Below are 10,141 nucleotides of genomic sequence, written 5' to 3' on the forward strand. Positions count from 1 at the left end.
GCTGAAATGTGCTATACAAATAAAGCTGCCTTGATTAGCCTTGCCATAATATGCAAGTATATTCACACATACGGTGATCTTTGTAAATATTTGTTCACCCTTTGTTGCCATAATCTCCATTTACATTAAGGTTTATTTGCAAAAGACCACTATTTTCCCAAGAAGAGGAGGTTTGACCAGCCACACATATTGTTATTCCTCTTTTCTATGCCGTAACGCGTCAGTATGGTCTGTCAGGTTTTTCACCTTAACAATTGACATCTGCCTGCAGGCTCTTAGCCAAGTTAAAATCATTTGATAATCTCTGCTGAAAGCTGCTCTTCAGCTCTTAGAACAATTTGAAGCATCCCTATAAAATTGTCCAATGGAGTGTGGCGTGCGGTTACATCATTTGGTAAAAGTGTGTACTTTTGTTGATTGGCACACTACCACTGCAGTTGGTGGGTTTGTGTCGGCTTCTAAGGTTACAATCAAAACATTAGTTCATAATAAAAGTCTTCTCAGTTATTATATTTGGGGCCTGCTGCCTTGACTCACTCTTGTGCCGGTGTGGGTGACGCAGGTTTTGTGAAGGCTTTAGTGGAATGAAGCACAACTTCTACTTGATCACCAGTGGATTATAATTCCAAAATAAGCTGCCACAATAACAGGGTGTTTGATGTCAGCACTTTTTTCCAATGATCCAGGACTAGGATCATATTTTACTACAAAATAGTAACTTGCATCATATTTATCTCCTTAATTGGCTAAAATTAGATGCATTTTATATTTAAGTTGGTATGTATTTAATTAATCCAGTACTTGCCGTAAAATGAAAAATTACTTTTTGTATCTGTCATTGTGTCCCATCCTAGCAGGTAAACTGCTAATCTTTATTTCAGGGTCCCCGTGGGTCCTTAAAAAGTCTTAAATACATTTTTCGATTGTTAAGGTCTGAAAATCTTAGTCTGGAATTTACGATGAGGTCTTTCACGTGGGTCCGAGTCCGACTCGTCATCCTTTTCAACTGCAATTACACCATCACACCATCTGGGGGGCAGCACTTCCATCTATGTGGGTGCAACCTGCATCATTCCATAGGTGACTGACGAGTAAGGGATTAATGACTGCGTTGCATTGATGTTTGTTTGTTGACACCGTTCTGTGTCGTCACTGCCCGATGTGAGACGAGTGCAGATGTGAGTTGCGCCTGCATTGCTTTGCAACAAGTAGCCTATAAGAACCTGCTAACAAGACTTCTACAATGTGAATTCAATAAAAATTGACTTACATAACGAAGCTTGCTGGCTATAAGTTCAAACACAACAAAGGCTGTCACTTGAATGGTGTTTTGAGCTAACGTTAGCAATCAAACAATCATAGATAGCTAAAATGGTTTTGAAATGATTTCCGTCTTCTATTGATGTTTGTAATGAGAATTCTTTTTATTTTTTATTTTTTTAAAGGTTAACAAACAAGTACAACCACAAGTGTATACAATATAAACAGGTCAAGTACGCCATGGGAGATACAAAAAATTATATAATATTAAAAAGAAAGAACAACCCAATTCACATAAAGTATTTGAAAAGTACAAATAGTGTGTGTGTGTGTGTGTGTGTGTGTGTGTGTGTTCTAAAAGCCTTCTTATTACTGAAACAGGATATAGTAGAAATATAGTGTTTATTGTGAATGGACAGCTCTATTAAGTCAGGTGTTTTATTTTGGAATTTGGACTTATGGATGTAAAATTTGGTCAAAATTAAAATCAGGTTAATTAAATACAATTGAGAGGTGAGATTTGTGTCATAGTTAATGAAACCAAAAAGTTCATTTTCCCAGCATGAGGAGAATTCAGGGTAAGATCAACTAAGTAGCAAGACAGTTTACTCCAAAGTAATTTAGTATGAGGGCATAACTAAAATAATCACACAAGAGTTTCTGTTTGATTCCCACAGAATGTACAGTTTACATTCATGTCTTTTTTAAGCTTCTATAAATATTGGTTGGTTGGGTAAAACCTATGAAGCATTTTAAAAGAAATCTCTTTGACTTCATTAGTCAGAAAAATAACTTCTGCGGCAGAAGCCAAGCCTTGTCCCCCAATCATATCTCCAACAAAGCTGGACCAATGCGATAAAGAGGAGGGTGTACTAATGATGTCATGTTGAAAAAATTGACAAATTATTTTGTTAGTATTCTTACAGTGTTGTGAGAAGAATCTTCTACCAACATCAGTATCAAGTACAATATGCGCAACTCACATCTGTACTCGACTCACATCGGGCAGTGACAGTTTTGTCGCACTGAACTTCTTCCTGTTTTTGGTTGTTGTGGTAAAGTCTCAAATTTTCCTTTTAGAGGACTTAAAAAGGTCTTAAAAGTCATTACATTTTCTGTTAAAAAATGCCCGGATACACTTTATTTAGGTCCTAATCTTTTTTAAGCTCATTGCTTACACAAAGCATTGTAAGCCTGCACTGTGTCAAGTCCATACATCTCATCCGGTATGTTAGGGTTAATATTTACATATACAACAAACAGGACTTGTTTTACAAGTTTTTGTTGTTGTGGTTGCTTATAATAGGAATGATAGAGCAAACTTGTAAAACAATGTAATTATTTGCTTTTGAGGAGGACTAACTCATACAGACTGTACAATTCACTGCTTAGCTGTCAGACTTGATCCTCGTCAGCTGTCACTCTTTACTCAGCTTAACTGGTTGGGTTAGATTTGTGGTGTACGCTGGATGTGTGTTCACGTGTCACTTTAGGTCTTACAAAAAAGACTGGCAGCATCAACACACAATGGAGGCCATTATCCTTTCTCTGGGATTAACCAAGAGATAAGTGTTTGTGTGTGTGTGTGTGTGTTTGATCAACTCTCAGAGCTGGTCATTGTCAGGGTGGAAGCATGACTCCCTTGAAACAGCTTCTCATCAGTGATTAGTTATCACTAAGCGAGGATCAAGGCTGCACTCTGACACATCAAGGCCGGGAACACGGGCAGTGTTATTTATGTGCTGGAATAAAGGTGCCATTATTTGCCTCCAGATCTATTCTTAGTACTAATTTGATTCTCATTCTCATCGCAATTTTTTTAACGTGCCTACAGGCAAATGCAATATGGACTTGCAGGATTAAAAACACTGCTGTCATACCTAGAATCCTTCAGTTAAAGCTGGTATTCAAATATGGCCACCACAAACAAATGATGGTTGATTATTAAAAAAAATATGTAATATTGAGGGGGTGGTGGAAATAGTTGTCCTCAATTAGTTCACATGGTAATTAATTTTCAATAAAAGATGACAGCACTGATTCAGCATTGCGTAATGTAATACAGCAGAGCTTTCTACCATCAAGAAGCATTCAGAACAGTGGGAAATCCAAAGGTTTAGGTTACGGGGATTTCTTCTAAAATAAGTTTACCGGTTACCCTATCATCAATAAAGGGATTACTTTTATTTGTTTTACATAATGGTCTCAGATTCACACAGTTTCACGTGTTTCATCACGTGTTTCATCTGCCGTTGGTGTCGCCTTTTCTCATTTCACCCATTTCTGTGTGTATTTTCCTGTCAAGTTTGCTTTTTATTAGTGCTGTCAGTTAAATGCGCTATTCACGGCGTTAATAACGCAAAACTCATTTTAATAGCATCATTTTTTTTCAAGATTAATATTCTTTTTGGCCTAGCAAACATTGCAGTTTTTTTTCACATGCTGTTGCAACAACTAGCAATGTTAGAAAAACTACAACAGCGCCACCACACCAGATCTAGCTAGACCGGAAATAAAACAACAGGCACGCCACACACACTTGTTTGGGTTTGCGAGCCGGCCAAAGAGTAGTAATGTTACGTTTTGAGTGGATGGCGAGCGTGAGACACCGAAATGGATGCCAATAAGATTCTGAAAGAAAAGTTTACTTTTTAAAATTGACCAAATGGTTCCAATGACAAGACCGAAGTGATCTGTGTGTTTTGTCGTTGTGAACTGAGCTATCATCGGAGCACGTCCAGTCAGAAATACCACTTGATGGCCAAGCACACAGCTGATGCTAATTCTCTTGCTCTCTTGATTGCTAAATTGTCAAAGTATTTTTTCACCCTTTTATTGATGGAGAGTGTTACATTTTGTGAGAGATTATTTGCACCAAGTGTAAATGACTGCTCCAACCGAGTTAGATGTACAATCGAACACTACAGGCTATATGCCAATATTGTTTTTCAATAGAAAAACATTTGCAAAAAGCAAGCCAATCCCCTTTTTTCATGTTGATAAGAGCATTAAAATGAGAAAAAAAAGTGACAAAAAGAAATCAATGGACATTTAGAATATATACAAATGTTTGATTAATTGCGAGTTAACTATGACATTAATGTGATTAATGACAACTAAATATTTTATTTGTTTGACAGCACTACTTTTTATAAATCCCAATTCTTGCGTAGAAAGCGGTGTACGTCTTCTTTTGTGCGTACGCCACGTTTATAAATGAGGCCACTGTTCACATTGAAAGTAATGAAATCTGTTTAATCTCTGCATCACTGCATGCTATGAACTGAAATAATCATGAGGGGAAGCAGGTTCATCTAAAGACACCGGTATGTAGCCAAGTGCTCTAATGTGTAAGGGGTATTGAGGATGAGCACAGAGAGAGAGAGCGAGAGAGCAGGAAACTGGGAGCTTTTCCGCCGAATACTTTACAAAATAAAACAAAATCCAAAATAAAATACCCAGATTTTTAGTGATTAACTTCTCAGCTGTGTCTCGAGCAAGACAGGCGATCAGGCACACAGAGACTGACAAACGGACAGACAGAAAGAGATGCACGCAAAGAGAGGCATTATCGGAATGCTGGATAGTTCAAGAAATAATAATGCATCATATTTTTTTGTTAAAATTTTATGAGTAGAATCTGAATCTGCAACGTGCTGTCAGGTAAATGTAGTTGGACAATGTTTTCCTCTGAGTTACAAGTACACAGTAAGGCAGTAGTATGCAGTTAGTTGCATTTGAAGGGCTTTGTGGTCCCTCTGTAAGTTATTTCAGAGTACAGTAGTTCTGGAGAAAGCTACGCGCTGCGGTACAGGGGGCCAAGCAATCAGCACATTCCAATCAGGCATGATTTGAACTGGCACTGCACTAGTTAGATAAAAACATGCTCATATAGATAAAACAGCTAGACAGGCAAAGACAGAGAAAACACGATGGAAGAGACATATGTGACACAAGTTAAAACAATATTGTTATGGAAAGATACAGTTGTATAAATTGTAAGTTATAGTAAGTAAGCAAGTTTAAACAGGAAGGTTTTGAAGTGGGATTTGAATGATAATATGGTGTCAGTCTAACATACGTGTGGGGTCAGGAGTTCCTCAGCCTGGCAACAGTGGAGCTGAAAGCCTTTGCACCCATAGTGTCAAGGTGTGCGGTGGGGTGGTCAGTACCAGGATATAATAATTCATCTCCTCCAGACCTATCCTTGTTGTGTTTTTTTTAAATCATTATGCTGTTGGCTTTGAGTAGGCGAATAGAGCCTCAGCATTGGCCCACTGACACCAGACTGACCCCTCACAGTGGCGAGACGCCTGACTGGAGGCACTTGTTGATGGAGGAAGCTGTGACAGGAGGTGGAAATGATCAGTGTCAGAAACTCGCCTTCGCAATTCTTGTTTCTCTGTATGCCTCCATCTGTCAGCTTTCTCTGTTTCTGTTTCGCTGCCTCTTACTTTCTGTCTCATTGTGTCTCTTCCTCTCTGCTTGGTGATGCAGGGCGGGCCAGGTCACTTTTATTCAGGGCTGTAAGCCGGAGGAGGATTGGATCTATTTATAGTCTTGTCTGCTCTGGGCCACACTGACCCAAAGTCACTGTCTGTTGGTCTGTATCTGTCAGTCATTTATTTATCTCATCACTTGGTCTTCCTTTAATCCTGTCATACCTCCTCAGATAGGAAGACATAACCCTCCTGTGTTTAACTAGCTCTGTCTTGCTGTAGTTCTCTTGAGGTAATGTCTTCAAGATGCTCACACACACACACTTGTTTCTAATAAATTTCCATTCATTTTCTTCCTTTTCTTGGGATAAGAACATAAAATAAATTTCCCACTGATACTGATTTAAACACTGATACTGAGATGAAATGCAACGTATATTTATATTTTAAAAGATATGGATTAATCTAATGCTTTTTGATTAATCAGTCAATGAATTTGTCTATATAATGTCAAACATGATAAGAACTGCCAATCTCCACATACTTGAGCTCAAGTAGCTCAGAAAAGTACTACATTTGTCTGGCCAGCAGTAAAAAAAAATTACGATTTAAATCACAAAAATATAAAATGAGGAGGAAATCAATTTTAGAGCCTTTAACCAGGGAATCTTTAGTTTTAATGCATTTATCAAGCCAAATGCCAAACATTTGCTGATTCTAGCTTCAAAAATGTGAAGATGTTCTACTTTTCTTTGTCCTATACGATTGTGAAAATAATATCTTTAATTTTTTGGGTGGGGGGGGGGTGGTCTTTGGCAAGCGATTAGAGGGCGTCACCTTTGGCTCTGAGAAGTTGTGATGAGCTTTTTGCTGATAACTTATTTTTGTATGTTGCCGCTTCAGTAATGTATAATTGGATCTGATTTAACTTTCTTTTGCCTTTGGACAATGTTTAAGCTCTGGTCAGAGACACGCCCAGGTTCATTGAGTAGCATTTGGTTCTCAGAAGAAATCATGGAATCAGAATGTGTGTGTGTGTGTGTGTTTGGGTGGCTTTTGTTTTTTGGTTGGTGTGTGTGTGGGTGTGTGTGTGTGTGTGGGTGTGTGGGTGTGTGTGGGGTGTGGTGTGTGTGTGGGGTGTGTGTGTGTGTGTGTGTGCGCCCTTCCGTGTGAGTGGGGCGGGGGGGTGGGGGGGGCAGTAAGGAAACAAAGCTGAGAGCCATGCTTTTAGTCTTCATTGATGTCTGGAAAGTCGCTAAAGGCTTTAAATGTAATTACTAGGTTATTTAAGTGCTTTGTTCCAAAGAAAACAATGTGAACAACAGCATACACACACACACGCACACACACACTTTAGCCACTGAAATGCACATAGATAATCATGATGAAGTTCTTTCAAATAGAGAAGCTGTTCTGTGACTGGTAGTTGTGTGTCTAATCAGCGACTCATCATGCTAATATCCTGCTATGCTTACTGTGCAGGTTGCCAGGTCAGCTCCAATCAGAAGATGGAAAACTGTACCGACAATGGTCTTTCGTTGACACAGCTTGTTCTCTGACAATCCCTGGAGGACTTTGACGGAGCAGCAGACTGACATATTAACTATTTAAAGCCTGGTAATGGCTATAGTATAACTATGGTAGTTATAACACTGGCACAGGTGCGTTTAGGGTGTGTATGACTTAGTGTCTCAATTAATTCATAGGTGTGTTTTGGGCTTAACATGCAATAAACCAAACAGAGTGTCATCTCCCATTCCCTTTAATAACCAGGCGCATTTGTACCATGGCACATTGCTATTATGATGGTAGATTTGCTGCTTAGATACATATTTTATTTATTATTATTATTTTTATTTTTTTTAATGTCCAGGGATGTAGCATTTTGAATAATTCACTGTTAAAAAAAGCAATGAAATGCTGCAATATTAACTTTAGACCAGGTTTATGTTGGTCAGTGGTGCGATCACTTTCCGCTGCCTCAAAATAGCAATACGCCAAGAATGCACCTGAACACACCTCCCTGTAAGGCCAGCGGGCACACAGATGGGCACAGGTGCATTTGCTATTCAAACGATGTGGGCGCTGGATGGGAAACTGACAACTGCGTCGGTCTTAAACTAGCAAAGCCACTTGCGTCGGGTTTTGCGCTGCGCCCGGTACAAGATAGGGCCCACATACTGTAAATTTAGGTTTTGCTTCTACTGATAAAATCCAGTAGTGTATTATTGCCAAGTTATGAAATGTTTTCTATTCTTTTGAAGTACTTAGTATATGGTCAGGCTTTTTTGGGGTTGAAATATATCTAGTTGACAGGAAGTTTGGTACTACTAAGTGTAGAAAAAGACGCCATGTGTGTTAATGGCTACATGAATGCCAAATTCAGCAATAAAAACTGCAGGCCTTGCAGAGCAAAAAGGCCACAACAATGACCACTTGTCAACAAAAAGAAAAATATCAATGTCAAAGTGTTTTGGGGCTGTTTGTGTATTTACTCTCTGTGCTCCGTTAGTTGGCATTTATCGTAAATTATTGTCTGTCTCTTTCCCTGCAGGCAGAATTTAATTGATGTACATGAAGGAAGGGGGTATGGATCATTTTTCAAACAGTGGATGTGGGCTGAAAGAAGCAATCTATCCATCCACCCATTCATCCGCTGCTCCAGTCTGTTCAGAGCTTCTAGATGAGGGCTGGATGGATAAATGGATATGATGATGTGCAACGCCGTCACTCAATCCAATTGGGCCAAGTGCTGTGTACTTTTTTGGAGCAGACCCTATGATCCAGAAAGCTGTGCAAGGGGTGTGTGTATGTGGGTGGGGATGGTAAAGGCAGGCAATGAGTTTGACTCTTTCACTTTAAACCCTACAAAGAAACTGAAAGAAAAGTTACCAACGAAAGTTACACATTTATTTACAGCTGTAGCCCACCACAGGGATAATGTGATCTATCTACCATGGTGAAATTAGGTTATTTAACAAAATTATTTTACTTTTAAAATTGTTTGAATGCTTTTACCTTGTGTTGTGAATTGGTCACTTCTCAATTAATGTCCCAAACGCTGTTTTGGTTTGGAATTTAGAGCGCGAGCTTTACTCACCCTGTAGCCACATACTTTATAACTTGTGTATAAGCGTGCGTGCGTGCGAGCGTGCGTGCGTGCATGTGTGCGTCAGTGCCAGCGTGCGTGCGTGCGTGCGTGCTTGCGTGTGTGTGCGTGCGTGCAAGGTTCTAACAAAACCATGCCGGATATTGAACTGAACAGGATTGGCCTACACATGCAGAATAAATACTACATCTGATTGGCTTAGCCCCGTGGGTCAGAGGTTTGGGCTCACACTTGGCATAGCACAGCACAGCTCTCCCTGGGTTTTCCTGCAAGAGCTAGTTGGTGGTGAAGGATTTAATAGGAAATCAATGCACCAACCTTTTCGCCACTAATCATTTCAGAGCTAATCAACATCTCTTCCCTTTGCCAATTCTCTCAAGACTACTAAAACAATCGTGAACACAACAGTTCAGAAACAGCAGATTGAGATTTTTGATAAATATTAACTTTGTCTAACTAAGATTCAGATATAGCTACATGCTTGTAATGATAGCTTTCGACTATGACAATACTATTAGATAAAAAGTATTTCATTATTACAGAAGATTATTATCACTGCCTCAGTATAATCAGTGACATGTTAAATACAGAAGTGTAATTTAATTGACATGTTTTAAAGGATTTGAATGCACACAAGAGCACAAATCACAAATATACATGGTAGTTTAACATTTTTCTCTGCCTATAAGGGCCGCTCAGTGTTTGTTGTGAAGGAAGGAAGTAGTTCCTTTTCATGCCAGTGTTTTTTCTAGAAACTGAAGCCTTCTCTAACCTTTTTTCATACGTATAACTCCATTAGGTTTCTCTTCAAGTGTGGGATTTCTGGTTTTGACCATTTCTGTAGACCTTGAAGTGATTGATGGCTTTGCCTCTAGAATTGCTAACAATTAGGATACCATGTGTTAACCTCCATTCCCATTTGCATTTAAAGATCCCATGGCATAAAAATTTCACTTTATGAGGTTTTTTAACAATTATATGAGTTCCCCCAGCCTGCCTATGGTTCCCCAATGGCTAGAAATGGTTATAGGTATATATGGAAGATTATTACTAGTTGCAACACTAACAGATACTGACACTGTTTTAGATGGGATGGGATTAGGGATTTTCAGTGTCTCTCCCCCTCTGACACACACACACACACCAAATAATTAAACGCACATGTGTCCATTGAGGCAGCCCATCTGTCCCCTTAGACCAGCAGCTGGTAGATGGCAGAAGTGTCCAGTATAAACTTGACCTCTGACACTCGGCATCAGGAGATGTCATCAGTTGGATCTATCTACTGTATCTGTCCTACACACACACACACACACACACACACACACACACA

At 39.3% G+C, this 10,141-nt stretch overlaps 1 protein-coding gene and 1 long non-coding RNA gene across 51 annotated transcripts in view; one reads left to right on the forward strand and one right to left on the reverse strand.

Moving 5' to 3' along the window:
* camk2g2 (calcium/calmodulin-dependent protein kinase (CaM kinase) II gamma 2) overlaps positions 1 to 10,141 on the forward strand; it is a 60,277-nt gene that overhangs the window by 14,777 nt on the left and 35,359 nt on the right. The gene's annotated exons all lie outside the window — the stretch shown is intronic.
* Positions 4,923 to 10,141, reverse strand: part of LOC116705277 (uncharacterized) — a 10,728-nt gene continuing 5,509 nt past the window's right edge. The window contains exons 2-3 of the long non-coding RNA XR_004335892.1: positions 9,882 to 9,886; positions 4,923 to 5,016 (exon numbers count right to left, since the gene is read on the reverse strand). This is a non-coding gene — a long non-coding RNA (uncharacterized LOC116705277). The remainder of the gene's footprint in view (positions 5,017 to 9,881; positions 9,887 to 10,141) is intronic.

The sequence above is a fragment of the Etheostoma spectabile genome, chromosome 17, assembly GCF_008692095.1.
Source record: "Etheostoma spectabile isolate EspeVRDwgs_2016 chromosome 17, UIUC_Espe_1.0, whole genome shotgun sequence".
Lineage (NCBI taxonomy): Eukaryota > Metazoa > Chordata > Actinopteri > Perciformes > Percidae > Etheostoma > Etheostoma spectabile.